This window comes from Scyliorhinus torazame, chromosome 14 (genome assembly GCF_047496885.1).
Source record: "Scyliorhinus torazame isolate Kashiwa2021f chromosome 14, sScyTor2.1, whole genome shotgun sequence".
Taxonomy (NCBI): domain Eukaryota; kingdom Metazoa; phylum Chordata; class Chondrichthyes; order Carcharhiniformes; family Scyliorhinidae; genus Scyliorhinus; species Scyliorhinus torazame.
Genome location: NC_092720.1, coordinates 136,701,784 through 136,728,169, shown reverse-complemented (window position 1 = coordinate 136,728,169; position 26,386 = coordinate 136,701,784). Strand labels below are relative to the sequence as shown.

General features: G+C 49.7%; 1 long non-coding RNA gene across 1 annotated transcript in view; it reads left to right on the top strand.

Moving 5' to 3' along the window:
* Positions 1 to 25,980, top strand: part of LOC140390073 (uncharacterized) — a 53,975-nt gene extending 27,995 nt beyond the window's left edge. Inside the window, exons 3-4 of the long non-coding RNA XR_011934550.1 lie at positions 342 to 619; positions 25,751 to 25,980. This is a non-coding gene — a long non-coding RNA (uncharacterized lncRNA). The remainder of the gene's footprint in view (positions 1 to 341; positions 620 to 25,750) is intronic.
* The last annotated feature ends 406 nt before the right edge of the window (positions 25,981 to 26,386 follow it).

Below are 26,386 nucleotides of genomic sequence, written 5' to 3'. Positions count from 1 at the left end.
TGGCCCTGGGGACTGGTCTCCCTAAATGCTTTTTAACACACCTAACACTTCCTCCCTCGTAATAACGACCTGTTCTAAAGTGTTTATGCATCCCTCTGAGACACCACCAATCAACATGTCCCTCTCCTTTAGGAATAGCGATGCCTTCTTCTTGGTTACGCTTATGAAACTGAACCGCTTATGAAACTTAACGTCCACATTTCCTGCCATTCCACCCTACTGGAGCACCCAAGTATGTTTAGCACTACCTTGCTTTTGTCCCCAAAACAAGGTACAATCTGAGCTCAGCCTGTTTCCCTTTGTGTTTTGCAACATTCCCAGCTCTAAATTTGTTGTTGCAGGGTGCTTTCTACTCACGGCCAAGAGTTCATTTCGGGCAGAGTACGTGAATGTTTCCGTCAGATACTTTGTGATTTCTTTTGGTTCCTGTGGCTCCTCGGTCGTCGGCTCTCATCTAGCCACAATTTCAATCATTTATTATTTCTTTGGATTCTACAAACGCTGGTTCGCCTACCTCGTTGCCAGTTTTAATGTGGTGGATTCAAGAGATTGTGGTTAGCACTGCTGCCTCACAGCGCCAGGGAACCGGGTACAATTCCGGCCTCAGGTGACTGTCTGGGTGAGTTTGCACTTTCTCCCCGTGTCTGCGTGGGTTTCCTCCGGGTGCTCCGGTTTCCTTCCACAGGCCAAAGCTGTGCAGGTTAGGTGGATTGACCATGGTAAATTTCACCCGAGGGTGGGTTTACAGGGCAAGGGGATTGGGCCTCAGGAAGGTGGTCTTTCGAAGTGTCGGTGCAGACTGATGGGCCGAATAGCCTCTTTCTGCACTGTAGGGATTCTGTGATTCAACCAAAATGTTGAGATTAATTTAAAAGATGTGAATATTAAAGGCTACAATGTTACACTGCCATTTGCCTGTACAGTGGCTGATGACATCATTAAATGCCCCTGTTCAGCTGCAAGGCTGCTTGTGGAGAAAGGCTAAAAAACATTATGAATACAGACAGAGGGGACTATCCAAGTGGTGGTGCTTCCATATATCCGCTGCTCCTGTTCTTCTAGATGATACTGGTCTTGAGTTTGAAAGGTTCTGCCTAAGTAACCTTGGTATGTTCTTGCAGTGCATCTTGTAGATGGTACACACGGCTGCGACTGTGCACCGGTGGAGGAGGGAGGGAATGATTGTGGGTGGGGTGCCAACCCAGCAGGCAGCTTTGTCCTGACTGGCGTCTACTTGAATATTGTTGGAGCTGCACTTGTCCAAGCAAGAGGGGATGATTTTATCACACTCCTGACTTGTGTCTTGTAGATTGTGGACAGGTTTTGGGGAGTTAAGAGGTGAGTTACCCCCCTCAGGATTCCTAGCCTCTGACCTGCTCTTGTAGCCATAGCTAGTCTAGTTCAGTTTCTGGCCAATGGTAACCCCCAGGATATGGAGATTCAGTGATGGCAGTGAATGTCATGGGGCGATAGTTGAATTATCCCTTATTGGAGATGGTCATTGTCTGACACATAAGAACATAAGAACTAGGAGCAGGAGTAGGCCATCTGGCCCCTCGAGCCTGCTCCACCATTCAATGAGATTATGGCTGATCTTTTGTGGACTCAGCTCCACTTTCCGGCCCGAACACCATAACCCTTAATCCCTTTATTCTTCAAAAAACTATCTTTATCTTAAAAACATTTAATGAAGGAGCCTCTACTGCTTCACTGGGCAAGGAATTCCATAGATTCACAACCCTTTGCATGAAGAAGTTCCTCCTAAACTCAGTCCTAAATCTACTTCCCCTTATTTTGAGGCTATGCCCCCTAGTTCTGCTTTCCCCCACCAGTGGAAACAACCTGCCCGCATCTATCCTATCTATTCCCTTCATAATTTTATATGTTTCTATAAGATCCCCCCCTCATCCCTCTAAATTCCAACGAGTACAGTCCCAGTCTACTCAACCACTCCTCATAATCCAACCCCTTCAGCTCTGGGATTAACCTAGTGAATCTCCTCTGCACACCCTCCAGTGCCAGTACGTCCTTTCTCAAGTAAGGAGACCAAAACTGAACACAATACTCCAGGTGTGGCCTCACTAACACCTTATACAATTGCAGCATAACCTCCCTAGTCTTAAACTCCATCCCTCTAGCAATGAAGGACAAAATTCCATTTGCCTTCTTAATCACCTGTTGCAGCTGTAAACCAACTTTTTGCGACTCATGGACTAGCACACCCAGGTCTCTCTGCACAGCAGCATGTTTTAATATTTTATCATTTAAATAATAATCCCTTTTGCTGTTATTCCTACCAAAATGGATAATCTCCCATTTGTCAACATTGTATTCCATCTGCCAGACCCTAGCACATTCACTTAGCCTATCCAAATCCCTCTGCAGACTTCCAGTATCCTCTGCACTTTTTGCTTTACCACTCATCTTAGTGTCGTCTGCAAACTTGGACACATTGTCCTTGGTCCCCAACTCCAAATCATCCATGTAAATTGTGAACAATTATGGGCACAACACTGATCCCTGAGGGACACCACTAGCTACTGATTGCCAACAAGAAAAACACCCATTAATCCCCACTCTTTGCTTTCTATTAATTAACCAATCCTCTATCCATGCTACTACTTTCCCCTTAATGCCATGCATCTTTATCCTATGCAGCAATCTTTTGTGTGGCACCTTGTCAAAGGCTTTCTGGAAATCCAGATATACCACATCCATTGGCTCCCCGTTATCTACCACACTGGTAATGTCCTCAAAGAATTCCACTAAATTAGTTAGGCGCGACCTGCCCTTTATGAACCCATGCTGCGTCTGCCCAATGGGACAATTTCCATCCAGATGCCACGCTATTTCTTCCTTGATGATAGATTCCAGCATCTTCCCTACTACCGAAGTTAAGCTCACTGGCCTATAATTACCCGCTTTCTGCCTACCTCCTTTTTTAAACAGTGGTGTCACATTTGCTAATTTTCAATCCGCCGGGACCACCCCAGAGTCTAGTGAATTTTGGTAAATTATCACTAGTGCATTTGCAATTTCCCGAGCACTCTGGGATGCATTCCATCACGGCCAGTGATGAACGTTAACATGAACGTTAATTCCCATTTGTCAGCTCGAGCCTGAATATTGTCCACATCTTGTTGCATTTGGACATGGACTGCCTCAGCAAATGAAGAGTCATGAATGGTACTCAACATCGTGTAGTCATCAGCGAATATCCACATTCCTGACCGTTTCATGGAAGGTCATTGATGACGCAGTTGAAGATGGTTGGGCATAGGACACTACCCTGAGGAACTACTGCAGTGATGTCCTGGAGCTGAGATGATTGACCTCCAACAACCACCACCATTTTCCTTTATGCCAGGTATCACTCCAAACAGTGGAGATTTCCCCCCTGATTCCCACTGACTCCAGTTTGCCGAGGGCTCCTTGATAACTTACTCGGTCAAATGCTGCCTTGATGTCAAGGGGCAGTCACTCCACCTCAGCTCTGGAGTTCATTCTTTTGTCCCTATTTGAACCAAGGCTATAATGTTGTCAGGAGCTGAGTGACCCTGGTAGAACCCAAACTAAGCATCAGTTAGTAGGTTATTGTAAAACAAATGCTGCTTGCTGGCACTGTTGATGACACTTTCCCTCAGTAGACTGATAGTATTTGCATGGGTTGGGTTTGCAAATGTATTGCCTAGTGAGAGACAAAGCTTATCTCTGAAGCCTTGAAATGCCTGGTAGACATCCAATTTTAACCCTCAGTGGTTAGCACTGCTGTCTCACAGCATCAGGGGCTTGGGTTCAGATCTGGCCTTGGGTGACTATGTGGAGTTTGCACTTTTTCCCCGTGTCTGTGTGGGTTTCCTGAGTGCCCCAATTTCCTCCCACAGTTCAAAGATATGCAGGTTAGGTGGATTAGCATGATAAATTGTCCGTTAGTATCCAAACATGTCCAGGTTAGATGAGGTTACGGGTATAGGGTGGAGCAGTTGGCCTGGGTAGGATGTTTTTTTAGAGGGATGGTGCAGACCTGATGGGCCAAATGGCCTCCTTCTACACTAGGAATTCTATGGTTCTCCAAACATTTTATTCATTTAAAAAAAGAACTGCTCTTCTAGTCTAAAAGTGTTGAAGGTTTTATCGATGGAAGTAACTTTTCTTTAGTTTATTTTTCTGTCTATTGAAAAGGTGTCTGAGGGAAAAAAGGAGGATAACGTAATTAATCTTTTGCTTAAAAAATATACATTTGTCACATTTTTTGTCTTGTACTCATCAGATCTAAAGTGGAGAAGTTTGCTGATTCATACCAATGAATTACACCCTCCACTGTCTCCAACCACCCGCAGGGCTCCAATAGTCTCCCAGACCCCTGGAGTGGCCATCACGCCTGTTCTCCACTTGTGGAAACCAATTCTAACCAGCGCCCGTTTGAGGCTTTGCCAGAGGCCGGTTACTCACAGGCGCCAGGAGAATGTAACCTCAAATAGGTGGCGCATATTTAAATGATACATTAGGCTAATTAACCTGATGGCTCATTTAAATATGATTATCTTTTCACACCCAGTGGCGGTGTGACCCGGGTTGTGCCGGGCACCACCAATCGGGTGACTCACGTGCTGTTTTGTACCTAGCATGAAGCTCAATTTGGGCCTCTCCCGCGATGCCCCCGACACACCCAGGTAAACGCCAGGTACAGCGTGGTGGGTAAATCTCACAACACGACTTGACAGTCTTACATTTTAAATGTTCGATCATGTGAATTGGGAATTGAAGCTGGTTAAATAGTTATCCCGGACTTCCGGTGGCGGGATATAGAGGATAGATGCACACAGTGGCTCCCACCAGGGTATTGCATTTTTAGCTCTTTTTGTCCAGTTTTTCAGTGTACTTTTGTTTAAAATCCCACCTGTTCAATGATGTAAGATGCCCACCTAAGGGGACAGATGCCCAGATGACGGTTTTCCATATCCTAGGGTTCTTTCCCGCCCAGACAAAAGTCATAGTCAGTTTATTCACCTTGGTGAAGAAGGAGTTGGGGATGAAGACCAGGAGTGATCTGAATAGGAAGAGGAACCTTGGCAGCATGTTCATTTTATTGTCCGCACTCTTCCCTTCAGGGAGAGAGGGAGCTAGTCCCATCTCCGTAGGTTTCCTGCCAACTCCTCCACCAGGCTGGACACATTCCACTTATGGAAACACATCCAATTGTGAGCTATCTGTGCCCCCAGATGCCTGAACTTGGTTTGGGCCAGTTTGAATGGCAGCATTTCCAACTGTGCTCCTCCATCCCAGGGGTTCACGGGGAAGATTTCTCTCTTGCTCATGTTTAGTTTGAATCCTGTGAAGACTCCGAACTCCGTCAGGAAGCTGTTATCTTGCATATGCTGGCTAGAGGCTTTGAAACGCAGAGCAGCAGGTCATCCAGAGAGTGAAACTCTGTGCCTCCTGACTCCTCTCTGGATGCCTATCCACCCCTTCGCTGCTCTGAGAGCGATGGACAGTGGCTCAATTGCCAATGTGAACAGCAGCGGGGACTGTGGGGAGCCTGCCTCGTGCCTCTGTTCAGACTGAAATATCCAGAGCTGGCGGTATTCCTCCGCTCGCTCGCCATAGAAGCGCTGTACAGTAGTTTCACCCACGAGGTGAACACTGGCTCAAACCGTTCAAAGATCTCCATGAGGTACTTCTATTTCATCCGATTGAAGACGTTTGGTGTCTCCCCCCCGGGTGGGGTCATAATCACATTCAGCAGATTTGTGATCTTAGCTGTCAGCCATTGGCAAACCCGGTCCGATCTTCCGCGATCACTTCTGCCAAAGACCCGGGGCAGCCGACGGGATTCTCCGTTTTGCCGGTGCCCGGGGGTTTCTCGACAGCGTGGGGCTGCCCCACAATGGGAAACCCCATTGACCGGCCAGCGTAATGCAGAATCCAGCCGGTGGGTCGGGCAGAGAAGTGGCGCGGCAGGGCGGAGAATCCAGAGGATATGATAGTGCGGATCATAGAGACCCATTCCCCTCCTGAACACGGACGCCAAAGTCACTAAGTGCCCCATAGGCTATTAATTCCACTCTTATCATTGCTTTCAGTGCTTCCCTGAATGTGGAGGGTGAGACAACCGCATTTTGGCTGCACGCCAAAGCACACCTGAGAGGTCTGTCCTACCCAGCTTTACCTTAACCCTCCCTCAGTCAGTCCTTCTCTTTTAAATGTGTCTCCTGTAAAAAGACTAGGTCGGCCCTCAGGCTGTTCAGATGAGCGAAGACTCTGGATCTTTTCACTGGTCCGTTAAGTCCCCTTACCTTCCAGGTGACTATTCTGATGAGGAATTTCTGTTTCTCCCCCACCCCCCCCCACACACATACACTCCTGTGGGGTCAGCCATTACGTTCCTCTTTCCAGCCATCTCCATGTGTGACTTGATGTAACCAGCATTCTACTCACTCCCCATCCCCGCACTTTCCTGCCCATGTTGTTCCCACTTCCATTTCCCTGCTCCCCCATTTCTTTCCCCCCCCCCCCGCCTTGCCTTCCCCCTCCCTTCCCTTGCCTCTCGTCTCCGTCCCTCCTGGATTATTGCATTACGTCCCCCCCATCCCCCCATCCCCCACCCCCCATTTTCCAGGTGCTCCTTCCCTCCTGGAGGTTTCATAGAATTTACAGTGCAGAAGGAGGCCATTCGGCCCATCGAGTCTGCACCGGCTCTTGGAAAGAGCACCTTATCCAAGGTCAACACCTCCACCCTATCCCCATAACCCAGTAACCCCGCCCAACACTAAGGGCAATTTTGGACACTAAGGGCAATTTATCATGGCCAATCCACCTAACCTGCACATCTTTGGACTGTGGGAGGAAACCGGAGCACCCGGAGGAAACACACGGGGAGGATGAGGTGTGTCATGCACCTCCCCCTCCTCTCCGTACTCCCGTGCACCAGCTTGTCCGTTAATGTGGTGGCTCTCCCCCGGATACGGATGCTTTTGTATTCATCCCATCTGCTTCCTGGCCCCCATGTCCCCAAGTACAATGGCAGCTTTTCCACCTGGACGCATTAATATTGTTGTCCCTCACTGCAGTCATTGTGCAGTCATCTGTGAACATCTCCGCTTCTGACCTTATGTTGGAAGGGAGATCATTGATGTCCCTTTTTGCTTCTTCCTGAGCTTGTTCTTGTGAACAAACTCATTTGCCTCCCCCGATGTGTCAAATAATGTTCTTTGCCCCGATATGGAACACAAAGTCTAGCCAGGTACAACATGCCAAATCGCACCTTGCTTTTAAATAGCGCGGATTCTGTCCGGCGATTGCCAGATCCGATCCAATGTCCAGGTACAAGCGATGGGAGTGTAGTTCCCACTTGCACAACCACGTGCTCTTCGCCACCTCAGAATTGCTCATTGTCTTGGAATCCATGGAACCTTACTATCATTGCCCGTGGTGGTTCTCCCGACTTGGGCCTCTGTCGGTGCGACCTGTGGCCAACCACCTCTGGGGGCTTGGTGAAGCCCTCCGCCCCAACCAACTTTCCGATAATCGATGCCAAAAATTTTGTCTGATTCCTCCCATGTGTGCCCACTGGTAGCTTGACGCTCCGTTGGCTCTGCCAGCGGGACCTGTTTTCCTGTTTGTCTACCTTTCTCCACTTCTCTGTGCTTCTGGAATTCCATTGTGATGAACTTGATCAGCTTCTCCATCATCGGCTGGGGCAACGTTGGATCTTCGGCTTCCCCCCGGGACTCACTGTTTTGGGGTCGGGGTTTTCCACTCTCTACTTTTGCTGTTTTTGCTTCCTGGTAGCTGGCTCGTCAGCATCCTGGTCAGTTGAGTAGTAGATGGAGGTCAAGCTGGGGGAACTGTTTCGAAGAGAGAGCCACCTTTCATGCGACTGCTCAGCTCATGGCCGCCACCAGAAGTCATCTTAGTTTAAATTTGGACAATGTTTTTGTTTAGTCTGTGGTTGGGGTTAGTAGATGTAGGTGTAGGGGTGTATGTTTGCCTCATTGTCATGTGTATGTACTTTTGGGTGTGGTGTTTGGGGAACGGCAAAGACCATAAGAGCATAAGACATAGGAGCAGAATTAGGCCACTTGGCCCATCGAGTCTGCTCCGCCATTCAATCATGGCTGATATTTTTTCATCTCCATTCACCTGCCTTCTCCCCATAACCCCTGAGCCCCTTATTAATCAAGAACCTATCTATCACTGTCTTAAAGACACTCAGTGATTTGGCCTCCACAACTTTCTGTGGCAAAGAGTTCCACAGATTCACCACCCTCTGGCTGAAGAAATTCCTCCTCATTTCTGTTTTAAAGGATCAGCCCTTTAGTCTGAGATGGTGCCCTCTGGTTCTAGTTTTTCCTACAAGTGGAAACATCCTCCCCATGTCCACTCTATCCAGGCCTCGCAGTATCCTGTAAGATAAGATCCCCACTCATCCTTCTAAACTCCAACGATTACAGACCCAGAGTCATTCTTGTGAACCTCCCCTGGACCTTTTCCAAGGCCAGCACATCCTTCCTTAGATACGGGGCCCAAAACTGCTCACAAAACTCCAAATGATGTCTGACCAGAGCCTTATACAGCCTCAGAAGTACATTTCCGTCAGCGCTCCCAGACTCGCAAACGTCCCATCTACAAACAGATCTCTCAGTTGTACTACCCCAGCTCTTTGCCATGCTCTAAATCCCCCATCCATTCTTCCCGGAACGAACCTATGATTGTTTCTTATCGGGGACCGCACCGAAGCTCCCGTCCTTCCCCCATGCCGTCTCCACTGCCCCCAAATTTTCAATGTAGCCACCACCACCGGGCTTGTGGTGTATTTCTTTGGTGAGAACAGCAACGGCGCCGTCACCATTGCTTGTAGGCTAGTCCCCCTGCAGGACGCCCTCTCCAATCTCTTCCACGCCGCTCCCTCCCCTGCTCCCATCCACTTACACACCATTGAAACATTGACGGCCCAGTAGTACTCACTTAGGCTCGGTAGTGCCAGCCCCCCCCTGTCCCTACTATGCTGCAAGAATCCCCTCCTCACTCTCGGGATCTTCCCAGCCCACACAAAACTCATAAGACTCTTCTCGATTCTTTTGAAAAAAGCCTTCGTGATCACCTCCGGGAGGCACTGAAACACAAAAAGGAATCTCGGGAGGACCACCATTTTAACCGCCTGCACCCTACCTGCCAATGACAGGGACACCATGTCCCATCTCTTAAAGTCCTCCTCCATCTGTTCCACCAACTGCGTTAAATTAAGCCTGTGTAATGTACCCCAATTCTTGGCTATCTGGATCCCCAAGTACCGAAAGTCCCTTGTTACCTTCCTCAACGGTAAATCCTCTATCTCTCTGCTCTGCTCCCCTGGATGCACCACAAACAACTCACTTTTCCCCATGTTCAGTTTATACCCTGAAAAATCCCCAAACTCCCCAAGTATCCGCATTATCTCTGGCATCCCCTCCGCCGGGTCCGCCACATATAGCAACAAATCATCCGCATACAGAGATACCCTGTGTTCTTCTCCCCCCCCCCTGAGTACTCACCTCCACTTCCTGGAACCCCTCAGTGCCATGGCCAGGGGTTCAATCGCCAGTGCAAACAATAACGGGGACAGAGGGCATCCCTGCCTCGTCCCTCTATGGAGCCGAAAATAATCAGACCCCCGTCCATTCGTGACCACGCTCGCCATCGGGGGCCTATACAGCAACTGTATCCACCTGATATACCCATCCCCCAAACCAAATCTCCTCAGCACCTCCCACAAATAATCCCACTCCACTCTATCAAATGCTTTCTCGGCATCCATCGCCACCACTATCTCCGCTTCCCCCTCTGGTGGGGGCATCATCATTACCCCTAGCAGCCTCCGTATATTTGTATTCAGCTGTCTCCCCTTCACAAACCCAGTTTGGTCCTCATGAACCACCCCCGGGACACAATCCTCTACCCTCATTGCCATTACCTTGGCCAGAATCTTAGCGTCCACATTCAGGAGGGAAATGGGCCTGTAGGACCCGCATTGCAGCGGGTCTTTTTCCTTCTTTAGGAGGAGCGATATCGTTGCCTCTGACATAGTCGGGGGCAGCTGCTCCCTTTCCCTCGCCTCATTAAAGGTTCTCATCAGTAGCGGGGCCAACACGTCCATATATTTCCTATAGAATTCAACTGGGAATCCGTCTGGTCCCGGGGCCTTCCCCGCCTGCATGCTCCCAATCCCTTTCACCACTTCCTCTGTCTCAATCTGTGCTCCCAGTCCTACCCTCTCCTGCTCCTCCACCTTAGGAAATTCCAGCTGATCCAGAAAGCACATCGTTCTCTCCTTCCCATCCGGAGGCTGAGCTTCATATAATAACAAAGAACAAAGAAATGTACAGCACAGGAACAGGCCCTTCGGCCCTCCAAGCCCGTGCCGACCATACTGCCCGACTAAACTACAATCTTCTATACTTCCTGGGTCCGTATCCTTCTATTCCCATCCTATTCATATATTTGTCAAGATGCCCCTTAAATGTCCCTATCGTCCCTGCTTCCACTACCACCTCCGGTAGCGAGTTCCAGGTACCCACTACCCTCTGCGTAAAAAACTTGCCTCGTACATCTACTCTAAACCTTGCCCCTCTCACCTTAAACCTATGCCCCCTAGTAATTGACCCCTCTACCCTGGGGAAAAGCCTCTGACTATCCACTCTGTCTATGCCCCTCATAATTTTGTATACCTCTGTCAGGTCGCCCCTCAACCTCCTTCGTTCCAGTGAGAACAAACCGAGTTTATTCAATCGCTCCTCATAGCTTATGCCCTCCATACCAGGCAACATTCTGGTAAATCTCTTCTGCACCCTCTCTAAAGCCTCCACATCCTTCTGGTAGTGTGGCGACCAGAATTGAACACTATACTCCAAGTGTGGCCTAACTAAGGTTCTATACAGCTGCAACATGACTTGCCAATTCTTATACTCAATGCCCCGGCCAATGAAGGCAAGCATGCCGTATGCCTTCTTGACTACCTTCTCCACCTGTGTTGCCCTTTTCAATGACCTGTGGACCTGTACTCCTAGATCTCTTTGACTTTCAATACTCTTGAGGGTTCTACCATTCACTGTATATTCCCTACCTGCATTAGACCTTCCAAAATGCATTACCTCACATTTGTCCGGATTAAACTCCATCTGCCATCTCTCCGCCCAAGTCTCCAGACAATCTAAATCCTGCTGTATCCTCAGACAGTCCTCATCGCTATCCGCAATTCCACCAACCTTTGTGTCGTCTGCAAACTTACTAATCAGACCAGTTACATTTTCCTCCAAATCATTTATATATACTACAAAGAGCAAAGGTCCCAGCACTGATCCCTGTGGAACACCACTGGTCACAGCCCCCAATTAGAAAAGCATTCCTCCATTGCTACCCTCTGCCTTCTATGGCCTAGCCAGTTCTGTATCCACCTTGCCAGTTCACCCCTGATCCCGTGTGACTTCACCTTTTGTGCCAGTCTACCATGAGGGACCTTGTCAAAGGCCTTACTGAAGTCCATATAGACAACATCTACTGCCCTACCTGCATCAATCATCTTAGTGACCTCCTCGAAAAACTCTATCAAGTTAGTGAGACACGACCTCCCCTTCACAAAACCGTGCTGCCTCTCACTAATACGTCCATTTGCTTCCAAATGGGAGTAGATCCTGTCTCTAAGAATTCTCTCCAGTAATTTCCCTACCACTGAAGTAAGGCTCACCGGCCTGTAGTTCCCGGGATTTTCCTTGCTACCCTTCTTAAACAGAGGAACAACATTGGCTATTCTCCAGTCCTCCGGGACATCCCCTGAAGACAGCGAGGATCCAAAGATTTCTGTCAAGGCCTTAGCAATTTCCTCTCCAGCCTCCTTCAGTATTCTGGGGTAGATCCCATCAGGCCCTGGGGACTTATCTACCTTAATATTTTTTAAGACACCCAACACCTCGTCTTTTTGGATCACAATGTGACCCAGGCTATCTACACCCCCTTCTCCAGACTCAACATCTACCAATTCCTTCTCTTTGGTGAATACTGATGCAAAGTATTCATTTAGTACCTCGCCCATTTCCTCTGGCTCCACACATAGATTCCCTTGCCTATACTTCAGTGGGCCAACCCTTTCCCTGGCTACCCTCTTGCTTTTTATGTACGTGTAAAAAGCCTTGGGATTTTCCTTAACCCTATTTGCTAATGACTTTTCGTGATCCCTTCTAGCCCTCCTGACTCCTTGCTTAAGTTCCTTCCTACTTTCCTTATATGCCACACAGGCTTCGTCTGTTCCCAGCCTTTTAGCCCTGACAAATGCCTCCTTTTTCTTTTTGACGAGGCCTACAATATCACTCGTCATCCAAGGTTCCCGAAAATTGCCGTATTTATCTTTCTTCCTCACAGGAACATGCCGGTCCTGTATTCCTTTCAACTGACACTTGAAAGCCTCCCACATGTCAGATGTTGATTTGAATCTTTCGTAAAATGCCTTGAACACTCCATTCACTCTCTCCGCTCCCTGCTCCATCTCTCCCTCCTCATCTCTCACCCCCCCTATCTCCCTCGCTGCTCCCCTTTTCCTCAGTTGGTGGGCCAGCAACCCGCTCGCCTTCTCCCCGTATTCGTACTGTACACCCTGTGCCTTCCTCCATTGTGCCTCTGAATTACCCGTAGTCAACAAGTCAAATTCTACATGTAGCCTTTACAGTCCCTCCTCCGGTGCCTCCGCATATTGTCTGTCCACCCTCAGAAGTTCTTTCAACAACCACTCCCTTTCCCTACCCTCCTGCTTTCCTTTATGTGCCCTGATAGATATCAGCTCCCCTCTAACCACTGCCTTCAGCGCCTCCCAGACCACTCCCACCCGTACCTCCCCATTATCATTGAGTTCCAAGTACCTTTCAATACACCCCCTCACCCTTAAACACACCCCCTCATCTGCCAATAATCCCATGTCCATTCTCCAGGGTGGACGCTGTTGTTTTTCTTCCCCTATCTCCAGGTCCACCCAATGTGGAGCATGATCTGAAATGGCTATAGCCGTGTACTCCGTCCCCGTCACCTTTGGTATCAGTGCCCTTCCCAAAACAAAAAAATCTATTCGTGAATAAACTTTGTGGACATGGGAGAAAAACGAAAACTCCTTACTCCTAGGTCTACTAAATCTCCAGGGGTCTACTCCTCCCATCTGCTCCATAAAGTCCTTAAGCACCCTAGCTGCAGCCGGCCTCCTTCCGGTCCTGGACCTCGATCTGTCCAGCCCTGGGTCCAGCACCGTATTAAAATCTCCACCCATTACCAACTTCCCCACTTCTAGGTCCGGGATTCATCCTAACATACGCCTCATAAAGTTGGCATCATCCCAGTTCGGGGCATACACGTTCACTAATACCTCCGCCTCCCCTTACAATTTGCCACTCACCATCACGTATCTGCCCCCACTATCCGCCACTATAGTCTTTGCCTCAAACATTACCCGCTTCCCCACTAGTATGGCCACCCCCCTGTTTTTTGCGTCTAGCCCCGAATGAAACACCTGCCCCACCCATCCTTTGCGTAGTCTGACCTGGTCTATCAGCTTCAGATGCGTCTCCTGAAGCATAACCACATCTGCCTTATGTTTCTTTAGGTGTGCGAGTACCCTTGCCCTCTTAATCGGCCCGTTCAGCCCTCTCACATTCCACGTGATCAACCGGGTTGGGGGGCTCTTTACCTCCCCCCCTTGACGACTAGCCATCTCCTTTTTCAATCCAGCTCCTCACCCGATTCCCACGTAGCCGTATCTCCCCCAAGCGGTGCCCCCACCCCGCCCCGACCACCCCCCCCCCCATACCAGCTCCCCCTTCTCCCCAGCAGCAGCAACCCAGTTAAGCCCCCCCCCCCCCCCCCCCGCTAGATCCCAAACTAGCTTAATTGCACCCCCCACGTTGCTCCAAGAAGTCAGCAAACTCTGGCCGACCTCAGGTTCCCCCCCGTGACCTCGGCTCACACTGTGCGAGGCCCCCTCCTTCCTGCTTCCCTGTTCCCGCCCTGATTACCATAGCGCGGGAGCAAAGCCCGCTCTTCCCTTTTGGCCCCGCCCCCAATGGCCTGCGCCCTCAGCTCCTCATCCTCCCTCCCCCCCTCCCCCACGACATGGGGAAGAGAGAAAAGTTACAGGGTCGCAGGATTAACAACTTGGGAAGTCATCTCTTCCCTCTTTTCCCCCTCTTCATCCCACATATTCACCCCCCCACTTTGTCCCAAACGTTCTTTTTATGGCCTGCTCACTCCAGTTTCTCCTCAACAATAAATGTCCACGCCTCATCTGCCGTTTCGAAGTAGTGGTATTTCCCTTGATGTGTGACCCACAGTCTTGCCGGTTGCAGCATTCCAAATTTAATCTTCCGTTTGTGCAGCACCGCCTTGGCCCGATTAAAGCTTGCCCTCCTTCTCGCCACCTCCGCACTCCAATCTTGATATATGCGGATCACCGCGTTCTCCCACCTACTGCTCCGAGTTTTCTTTGCCCATCTGAGGACCATCTCTCTGTCCTTATATCGGAGAAATCTCACCACTATGGCTCGAGGAATTTCTCCAGCCCTCGGTCTTCACGCCATAACTCGATAGGCTCCCTCCACCTCCAGCGTACCCGTCGGGGCCTCTGATCCCATTAACGAGTGCAGCATCGTGCTCACATATGCCCCGACGTCTGCCCCTTCTACACCTTCGGGAAGACCAAGAATCCTTAAATTCTTCCTCCTCGCATTATTCTCCAGCACCTCCAGCCTTTCCACACACCTTTTGTGTTGTGCCTCGTGCATCTCCGTTTTCACCACCAGGCCCTGTATGTCGTCCTCATTCTCAGCAGCCTTTACCTTCACGACCCGAAGCTCCTGTTCCTGGGTCTTTTGCTCCTCCTTTAGCCCCTCAATCGCTTGTAATATCGGGGCCAACAGCTCCTTCTTCATCTCCTTTTTGAGTTCTTCCACGCAACGCCGCAGGAACTCTTGTTGGTCAGGGCCCCATATTAAACTGCCTTCTTCCGACGCCATCTTGCTTTGGGCCTGCCTTCCTGGCCGCTGCTCTAGAGGATCCACCACAATCCGGCCACTTTCCTCTCTTTTTTCCATCCGTGTCCAGGGGGGATTCCCTTCTGGATTACCGCACAGTGTTTTGTGCCGTTAAAATTGCCGTTGGGGCTCCTATCAAGAGCCCAAAAGTCCGTTCCACCGGGAGCTGCCGAAACGTGCAACCTAGCTGGTCATCGCCGCACCCGGAAGTCCTTGCTGGCACTGTTGATGACACTTTCCCTCAGTAGACTGATAGTATTTGCATGGGTTGGGTTTGCAAATGTATTGCCTAGTGAGAGACAAAGCTTATCTCTGAAGCCTTGAAATGCCTGGTAGACATCCAATTTTAACCCTCAGTGGTTAGCACTGCTGTCTCACAGCATCAGGGGCTTGGGTTCAGATCTGGCCTTGGGTGACTATGTGGAGTTTGCACTTTTTCCCCGTGTCTGTGTGGGTTTCCTGAGTGCCCCAATTTCCTCCCACAGTTCAAAGATATGCAGGTTAGGTGGATTAGCATGATAAATTGTCCGTTAGTATCCAAACATGTCCAGGTTAGATGAGGTTACGGGTATAGGGTGGAGCAGTTGGCCTGGGTAGGATGTTTTTTTAGAGGGATGGTGCAGACCTGATGGGCCAAATGGCCTCCTTCTACACTAGGAATTCTATGGTTCTCCAAACATTTTATTCATTTAAAAAAAGAACTGCTCTTCTAGTCTAAAAGTGTTGAAGGTTTTATCGATGGAAGTAACTTTTCTTTAGTTTATTTTTCTGTCTATTGAAAAGGTGTCTGAGGGAAAAAAGGAGGATAACGTAATTAATCTTTTGCTTAAAAAATATACATTTGTCACATTTTTTGTCTTGTACTCATCAGATCTAAAGTGGAGAAGTTTGCTGATTCATACCAATGAATTACACCCTCCACTGTCTCCAACCACCCGCAGGGCTCCAATAGTCTCCCAGACCCCTGGAGTGGCCATCACACCTGTTCTCCACTTGTGGAAACCAATTCTAACCAGCGCCCGTTTGAGGCTTTGCCAGAGGCCGGTTACTCACAGGCGCCAGGAGAATGTAACCTCAAATAGGTGGCGCATATTTAAATGATACATTAGGCTAATTAACCTGATGGCTCATTTAAATATGATTATCTTTTCACACCCAGTGGCGGTGTGACCCGGGTTGTGCCGGGCACCACCAATCGGGTGACTCACGTGCTGTTTTGTACCTAGCATGAAGCTCAATTTGGGCCTCTCCCGCGATGCCCCCGGCACACCCAGGTAAACGCCAGGTACAGCGTGGTGGGTAAATCTCACAACACGACTTGACAGTCTTACATTTTAAATGTTCGATCATGTGAATTGGGAATTGAAGCTGGTTAAATAGTTATCCCGGACTTCCGGTGGCGGGATATAGAGGATAGATGCACACAGTGGCTCCCACCAGGGTATTGCATTTTTAGCTCTTTTTGTCCAGTTTTTCAGTGTACTTTTGTTTAAAATCCCACCTGTTCAATGATGTAAGATGCCCACCTAAGGGGACAGATGCCCAGATGACGGTTTTCCATATCCTAGGGTTCTTTCCCGCCCAGACAAAAGTCATAGTCAGTTTATTCACCTTGGTGAAGAAGGAGTTGGGGATGAAGACCAGGAGTGATCTGAATAGGAAGAGGAGCCTTGGCAGCATGTTCATTTTATTGTCCGCACTCTTCCCTTCAGGGAGAGAGGGAGCTAGTCCCATCTCCGTAGGTTTCCTGCCACCTCCTCCACCAGGCTGGACACATTCCACTTATGGAAACACATCCAATTGTGAGCTATCTGTGCCCCCAGATGCCTGAACTTGGTTTGGGCCAGTTTGAATGGCAGCATTTCCAACTGTGCTCCTCCATCCCAGGGGTTCACGGGGAAGATTTCTCTCTTGCTCATGTTTAGTTTGAATCCTGTGAAGACTCCGAACTCCGTCAGGAAGCTGTTATCTTGCATATGCTGGCTAGAGGCTTTGAAACGCAGAGCAGCAGGTCATCCAGAGAGTGAAACTCTGTGCCTCCTGACTCCTCTCTGGATGCCTATCCACCCCTTCGCTGCTCTGAGAGCGATGGACAGAGGCTCAATTGCCAATGTGAACAGCAGCGGGGACTGTGGGGAGCCTGCCTCGTGCCTCTGTTCAGACTGAAATATCCAGAGCTGGCGGTATTCCTCCGCTCGCTCGCCATAGAAGCGCTGTACAGTAGTTTCACCCACGAGGTGAACACTGGCTCAAACCGTTCAAGGATCTCCATGAGGTACTTCTATTTCATCCGATTGAAGACGTTTGGTGTCTCCCCCCCGGGTGGGGTCATAATCACATTCAGCAGACGTGTGATCTTAGCTGTCAGCCATTGGCAAACCCGGTCCGATCTTCCGCGATCACTTCTGCCAAAGACCCGGGGCAGCCGACGGGATTCTCCGTTTTGCCGGTGCCCGGGGGTTTCTCGACAGCGTGGGGCTGCCCCACAATGGGAAACCCCATTGACCGGCCAGCGTAATGCAGAATCCAGCCGGTGGGTCGGGCAGAGAAGTGGCGCGGCAGGGCGGAGAATCCAGAGGATATGATAGTGCGGATCATAGAGACCCATTCCCCTCCTGAACACGGACGCCAAAGTCACTAAGTGTCCCATAGGCTATTAATTCCGCTCTTATCATTGCTTTCAGTGCCTCCCTGAATGTAGAGGGTGAGACCACCCCATTTTGGCTGCACGCCAAAGCACACCTGAGAGGTCTGTCCTACCCAGCTTTTCCTTAACCCTCCCTCAGTCAGTCCTTCTCTTTTAAATGTGTCTCCTGTAAAAAGACTAGGTCGGCCCCCAGGCTGTTCAGATGAGCGAAGACTCTGGACCTTTTCACTGGTCCGTTAAGTCCCCTTACCTTCCAGGTGACTATTCTGATGAGGAATTTCTGTTTCACCCCCACCCCCCCACACACATACACTCCTGTGGGGTCAGCCATTACGTTCCTCTTTCCAGCCATCTCCATGTGTGACTTGATGTAACCAGCATTCTACTCACTCCCCATCCCCGCACTTTCCTGCCCATGTTGTTCCCACTTCCATTTCCCTGCTCCCCCGTTTCTTTCCCCCACCCCCCCGCCTTGCCTTCCCCCTCCCTTCCCTTGCCTCTCGTCTCCGTCCCTCCTGGATTATTGCATTACGTCCCCCCCATCCCCCACCCCCCATTTTCCAGGTGCTCCTTCCCTCCTGGAGGTTTCATAGAATTTACAGTGCAGAAGGAGGCCATTCGGCCCATCGAGTCTGCACCGGCTCTTGGAAAGAGCACCTTATCCAAGGTCAACACCTCCACCCTATCCCCATAACCCAATAACCCCACCCAACACTAAGGGCAATTTTGGACACTAAGAGAAATTTATCATGGCCAATCCACCTAACCTGCACATCTTTGGACTGTGGGAGGAAACCGGAGCACCCGGAGGAAACCCACGCACACACGGGGAGGATGAGGTGTGTCATGCACCTCCCCCTCCTCTCCGTACTCCCGTGCACCAGCTTGTCCGTTAATGTGGTGGCTCTCCCCCGGATACGGATGCTTTTGTATTCATCCCATCTGCTTCCTGGCCCCCATGTCCCCAAGTACAATGGCAGCTTTTCCACCTGGACGCATTAATATTGTTGTCCCTCACTGCAGTCATTGTGCAGTCATCTGTGAACATCTCCGCTTCTGACCTTATGTTGGAAGGGAGATCATTGATGTCCCTTTTTGCTTCTTCCTGAGCTTGTTCTTGTGAACAAACTAATTTGCCTCCCCCGGTGTGTCAAATAATGTTCTTTGCCCCGATATGGAACACAAAGTCTAGCCAGGTACAACATGCCAAATCGCACCTTGCTTTTAAATAGCGCGGATTCTGTCCGGCGATTGCCAGATCCGATCCAATGTCCAGGTACAAGCGATGGGAGTGTAGTTCCCACTTGCACAACCACGTGCTCTTCGCCACCTCAGAATTGCTCATTGTCTTGGAATCCATGGAACCTTACTATCATTGCCCGTAGTGGTTCTCCCGACTTGGGCCTCTGTCGGTGCGACCTGTGGCCAACCACCTCTGGGGGCTTGGTGAAGCCCTCCGCCCCAACCAACTTTCCGATAATCGATGCCAAAAATTTTGTCTGATTCCTCCCATGTGTGCCCACTGGTAGCTTGACGCTCCGTTGGCTCTGCCAGCGGGACCTGTTTTCCTGTTTGTCTACCTTTCTCCACTTCTCTGTGCTTCTGGAATTCCATTGTGATGAACTTGATCAGCTTCTCCATCATCGGCTGGGGCAACGTTGGATCTTCGGCTTCCCCCCGGGACTCACTGTTTTGGGGTCGGGGTTTTCCACTCTCTACTTTTGCTGTTTTTGCTGCCTGGTAGCTGGCTCGTCAGCATCCTGGTCGGTTGAGTAGTAGATGGAGGTCAAGCTGGGGGAACTGTTTCTAAGAGAGAGCCACCTTTCATGCGACTGCTCAGCTCATGGCCGCCACCAGAAGTCATCTTAGTTTAAATTTGGACAATGTTTTTGTTTAGTCTGTGGTTGGGGTTAGTAGATGTAGGTGTAGGGGTGTATGTTTGCCTCATTGTCATGTGTATGTACTTTTGGGTGTGGTGTTTGGGGAACGGCAAAGACCATAAGAGCATAAGACATAGGAGCAGAAAGGCCACTTGGCCCATCGAGTCTGCTCCGCCATTCAATCATGGCTGATAGTTTTTCATCTCCATTCTCCTGCCTTCTCCCCATAACCCCTGAGCCCCTTATTAATCAAGAACCTATCTATCACTGTCTTAAAGACACTCAATGATTTGGCCTCCACAACTTTCTGTGGCAAAGAGTTCCACAGATTCACCACCCTCTGGCTGAAGAAATTCCTCCTCATTTCTGTTTTAAAGGATCAGCCCTTTAGTCTGAGATGGTGCCCTCTGGTTCTAGTTTTTCCTACAAGTGGAAACATCCTCTCCACGTCCACTCTATCCAGGCCTCGCAGTATCCTGTAAGATAAGATCCCCACTCATCCTTCTAAACTCCAACGATTACAGACCCAGAGTGCTCTACCGTTCCTCATACGACAAGTTCTTCATTCCAGGGATCATTCTTGTGAACCTCCCCTGGACCCTTTCCAAGGCCAGCACATCCTTCCTTAGATACGGGGCCCAAAACTGCTCACAATACTCCAAATGAGGTCTGACCAGAGCCTTATACAGCCTCAGAAGTACATCCCTGGACTTGTATTCTAGCCCTCTTGACATGAATGCTAACATTGCATTTGTCTTCTTAATTGCCGACAAGTGTCAGGGGAAGCTGATGGGCGGTATGTTGGGTGGAGGGTTGGGTTGGTTCGCAGATGGTGACCACGGATCTCTCTTTGTTTTGTCTTGTTGGTGGGTTTGGTGGCCATCGTGGGTGGACCTGGTGCCTGTACGTTTTAAAAATTAATTTACGGGATGTGGGAGTCGCTGGTTAGGCCAGCATTTATTGTCCACCCATAGATGCCCTTCAGAAGGTGGAGGTGAGTTGCCTTCTTGAACCAATGCAGATGCCAAATAGCCAAACCGTTGCACAACTGTGTTGGCACAGCGGTTGGAGTCTTGCCTCCCAGAAGTGATTGTGGAGGACCAAACAGGCTTCATCAAGGGTCGGCAATTGTCAGCCAGTATATGTCGGATGTTAAACATTGTCCTTTTCCTCCCTCTCCTGTGCCCGAATTGGAGGTGATTATTTCTGTGGGTGCCGAAAAAGAGTTTGATAGGGTGGAGTGGGAATCTTCGAGATTCTTGGGAAGATTGGGTTTGGGCAAAAGTTCATTTCCTGGTTTGGGCTGTTGTACATTGCCCCCACTGCTAGTGTTCGTGCCCATGCCTTGAGCTCGGGTTATTCTCCGCTAAAGAGGGGTATGAGGCAGGGATGCCCATTGTCTCCGCTTCTATTTGCTTTAGCAATTGAACCACTGGCCATAGCGTTAAGAACTTCTGGTAGGTGGAAGAGGATAAGTCCGGGAGGGATTGAGCAACAGGTGTCCTTGTATGCAGCTGATCTGCTTCTTTACATTACAGACCCAGTTTCCACTATGGATGAGATAATGAAGCTAGTCCGGAGAGTTTTGGCTCCTTCTCTGGGTTTCCTCCGGGTGCTCCGGTTTCCTCCCACAGTCCAAAGATGTGCAGATTAGGTGGATGGGCCATGATAAATTGCCCTTAGTGTCCAAAAACGTTGGGTGGTGTTACTGGGTTACGGGATAGGGTGGAGGGCTTAAATGGGATGCTCTTTCCAAGGGCCGGTGCAGACTTGATGGGCCGAATGGCCTCCTTCTGCATTGTAATTTCTATGATTCTATAATTCTACAATTTGAAATTGGACAAGAGCGAATACTTTCTCGTCAATTCTCCGGGGAGGGGAGCCGATCTGCGGATGTTGCCTTTTCACCTTCCAGATCTAGCTTTTGTTCTTGGGAAACCGGTTGGCCAATAATTGAGCCTTACTTCATAAATTAAATTATGCTCGCCTGGTGAAAGGGGTTAAATCGGACAGAAGTGGGATAACCTCCCCCTGCACAGTTATTAGAAGCTTTCTCCTCCACATTATCTGGATTCATATTTGAAGCACTTTCCTCCACCATCTCAGAGCTCATGTTTGAAGGGCTTCCTTCCATTTGAAGATACTGCACACATTTCACAGCAAGAGACTCCAAAACATGTCAAATTGCTATGCAGGCTGGCTACTTAGGCCAACACCTATGAGCTATAAACATGTTCCGCCACATTCGGAAGGATCCTGGCGATAGACAATCCCGCAGCTTACCTTGGGCTGGGTCTGGTGGGGAAGTGTTTCAGGTATTCATTGTCAGATCTTGTCAGGGGAGTCGACTCTGCTGAATGAGGTGAGGGTGAATTGGGTCCTCTTCTGGATGAGGAAGTTTGGAGTGACACTCTTCGCAGAGTCAACTCTATGTCCTCTTGTACCTGCTTGGTTTGATCCAGCTCGAGGTGGTGCACAGAGCTCATCTGCCCAAGGTGACAATGATTGATTTTATTTTTTGGGGGGGGGGGGGTTGACAACAGGTGTGAGCGGTATTCTCGGGGGACAGCTAATCATATCCATAGGTTCTGATCATTTCCCAAATTATTAAGCTATTGGGTCTCCTTCTACAGCACCATGGATGGAATTCTCCGTATCTGCGGCTAAGTGCCGATGCTGACGTGGGACCTGTGTGTTTCGTGACCAGCAAATCAGCGCAAACCCCTCACCGATTCCGGTACCGGTGAGGGGCTAGCACCGGCGCCGCACGATACGCCCGCGGATAGCACTGAGAATGGCCGGGTGCCAGGCCGGGTATGCGCACAGCTGATGACCTGCCCCAGTTGCCCCGTACAACATGTCGCCGGCCGTGCGTGTAACCTAACCCGCAAACCGACCCCACAGCCCACCCTCTGCCAACCCCCATCAGCCCCTCCTCCAGCCGTAGCCGACACCACCCGGCTAGCAACAGGAACCCCAGCCGAGCATGGCAGCGCTGGACACAGTACACAGCTGGCACGCCAGCTCAGGCCACACGTGCCACACGCCGTCCGAAACTCAGCCCATCGGGGTTGGACATCATGGGTGGAATGGCCGATGACGCGCCAAAGGCGCAGAAACGGTCACGATGATGCCATTTTGGAGGGGGCGGAGCATGACGGACCGGCGTCAAACCAGCCCCGACTTCGGTGTCGGAGTCCATTCTCCGCCTGATTGCCAAACACGATTTCGGCGTCGGGTTACGGAGAATCCCGCCTTCTGTCAGAGATTCTTGTCCGTTGGTGGGCATTTTCAGGGTATCGGACTCGTCAATGCTACAGTTGGGGGCGAAGGTGGATGTCTTCGCTTTTGCTTCACTAATGGCATGGAGGCAAATTCTGCTTGAGTGGAGGTCTCCTACTCCGCCCTGTGCCTCGGCTTAGTCGGGTGGCCTCATGTCATTCTTGCATTTGGAGCAGGTCAAGTACACCATTAGGGGGTCGGTAGAGGGATTCTATCTAAGATGGCAGCCATTCATTTCCTTTTTTAAAGAGTTAGTTACTGTCAGCTGTTAAGGGGATTTTTTTAGTTTTTGTTCAGAGTCTGAAATTTTCAACAGAAGCTGCAATTATCATCCTTTGCATTAATGATCTTGGGGAAGGGGTGGTTAGGATTGGATGTCTTCTTGTTTGCTGATTGTGCTCTTTGTATATTGGAATCTGAAGCATCTGTTTGGCATTTTGTTATTATGTTATTATGTTGTTTTGTTATTATGTTATTATGTTGTTTTGTTATTATGTTGTTTGGCATTTTGTTATTATGTTGTTTTGTTCAAATGAAAAGATTTTCAATAAGAATATTTTTTGAAAATAGTTAACCCGGTTGTACCAGAAAAAGTACATTTTGAAAAGAAAATCTCTTACCAAAAGGCTAAAAGGTTTTGGGAACAATTGGCATTTAATCAAAGATGCAAAATATTTCTTTTGAAGTTAATGTTACAAAGGACTCTTATTGTTTATAATTCTCAAGGATAAAATTTACAGAAATTGGGGGAGGCAGAAACTTAACGATGTGGCGAACCCAGAGGAACTTATTTAACCAAAAGTCAGAGATCGGGGGCGGGATTCTCCACTCCCATGCCGATGTGCCCACACCGTCGTGAACGGCGTCGAGGTTCACGATGGCGCGAAACGGCCTCTATCCTGACCAATTCAGGGCCCGATAATGGGCTAGGAGCGGGGCCGCATCATTTACACGCGCCAAGCCTTGTCGGCACGTAAAGGCTGTGCCGCATACATGACGCGGCCAGCGCCGCATATCTGGCGTCACCCGCGCATGCGTGGTTGCCGTCCTCTCCGAGTCCGCCCACCAAGAAGATGTCAGACGGATCTTGTGGGGCTGCGGAAGAAAGGAGGTCCTCCTTCATAGAGGACAGCCCGACGATCAGTGGGCACCGATCGCGAGCCAGACCCCATTTGAGGCCCCCCCCGGTGCAGCATCCCCCCCTCCCCCACCCCCGCAGGCCACCCCCACACCCCCAGCGTTCCCGCGCTGTTCCCGTCGGCAGCGACCAGGTGTGGATGGCGCCGGGGGGAACCCGCCGTTTTGGCCTGGCCGCTCGGCCCATCCGGGCGTGAGAATAGCAGGGGTGCCGGAGAAACGCCATTTTGGGTGTCTCGGGCGATTCTCCGGCCTGCGGCGCGGGGAACTCGGCGGGGCCGTTCTCGCCGCTTGGGAGAATTGCGGGAGGGCGTCGGACCGGCGTCGCAGGAAAATTCGGCGACCCAGGCGATTCTCCCAACCGGCGCGGGAGTGGAGAATCCCGCCCCGGGGGTTTGGAGGCCACGAACTACAGTTCCTGAACTTCTTGTAACTTCTACACATGGACCAGCTGGGAGCTGGCCGCACATATACACAATTCAAGTTTTGTAAATTCTTCAGTGGGGAACTGGCCCTGCACACAGAAAAAAGGAAGACAATAGTGTAATGGAACAAAAAGCAGATCAGGTGACCTTGAACCCGAGCGCCATCAGAGATATGTCGCAGGAGCAGGACACTGGGTGCCCCGGAAGACAGTCCCAAACCAGGAGAAAGTCCCAGGCAGGGACGAAGACAGATATATCCCATGAAGGCAAAATAAACGACAGAGAAAAAGGTTCCAAAGATAGAGCTGCAAGTAGCAGGGAGGTAGATTTAAGACTGAGCATAGGAGGAACTTCTTCGCCCAAAGGGTTGTGAATCTATGGGATTCCCTGCCCAATGAAACAGTTGAGGCTCCTTCATTAAATGTTTTCAAGATAAAGATAGATAGTTTTTTGAAGAATAAAGGGTTATGGTGTTCGGGCCGGAAAGTGGAGCTGAATCCACAAAAGATCAGCCATGATCGCATTGAATGGTGGAGCAGGCTCGAAGGGCCAGATGGCTCACTCCTTGTTCTTATGTTCTAAAGTGGGCTCAAGAGAAGCTTTGAAGATTGTGGCCGGCAGCCAAAGGTTGGTGATTCCTTGCTGTGGGCTTTTCGGAGTAGTGGTGTTCTGTTTGGCATAAAGTTGGGCTTGGAAGATGAAGCCTGAGTGTACATGGAGATCCCGAGGAAAGTAATATCAGATTGAAACCCAGGGGGCAGTTCCTTGTTGAAGCTGTCTGAGTGGGAGCGAGTTCGTCAAACGTTGATATTGGAAAGCATCGGAAGAAAGACAAAGTTTCAGTGAGACTGGTTGGCCCATGGTGTGACAAACATCTGGGTGGCTTGTTGAAAAACCCATGGACTCTGCGTTGGTAGCATCAGTCATTTACTTTGGAGTGTGGTGTGCCTGGACCACTGTTCACCATATATTTACTGTTAGAGTATAAGATAGAGATGGTAAACTGTTAATCTTTCTAAATTTCTGTGTGTCTGTAAAGATACAGCTGGCGTGAAGGAATAATGAATTTTTGAATCATTTTCTTGTGTTCTTATTGTGATCTTTACAACCTTTTTGTCTGAATATGACTGAATATATTAACCCATTGTGTTCCTAGCCAGAAGCACAGTGACCATAAGACATAGGAGCAGAATTAGGCCACTCGGCCCATCGGGTCTGCTCCGCCATTCAATCATGGCTGATATTTTTCTCATCCCCGTTCTCCTGCCTTCTCCCCATAACCCCTGATTCCATTATTAATCAAAATGCATCAATGGATTTTCTTTTCTTTTCAAACAGGAAACAATGGATCCCAGTTCACCATAAAGAACAAGAAATAAACATGTGCAAGCACCTTGAATTAAATAAAACAAAAAAGGACACAAGAATAGTCTACGTCAGGCTTGTCTAATCATTTTGCATGAGGTGCCACATTTCCATTCTATTTCCTCTCAAGGGGCCGATCAGGAAGTTTCAGAAATATATGGTTGGTACAACGTTAAACAGGAAGAAAGTGTGAGAAAGTGTGTGTGTGGGGGGAGGTCATGGTTCGGGGAGCTCCAGCTCTGCCTATCCTTAAATCCAGAATTGCATCCTGGTGCACGCCTTTCACTGGGTTACATGATGTGTGCTGTGTCCCAGGAAGTTTCTGACTCATGTTTCGGTGAGGAAGAGCTGAGATAAAATGTTTAAATCCTCATTTGTTTGTGGTGGTCGGAGTGGGCTGGGGTGGGGCCCAGCCTGCGATGCAGTTGCTGCTGACCAGTCACTCACCTTAGTAGTGCTGCGTGCATATAGATGATGACCGCCATCAAATTTGTCTGGGCTGATCTTGGGGGAATTTGGCAGTTTTTCGGGGTATAAATTGAACATGGGGAAGAGCAAAATGTTTGTGATTCAGGCTGGAGGGCAGGAGGAGAGACTGGGGGAGTTGCC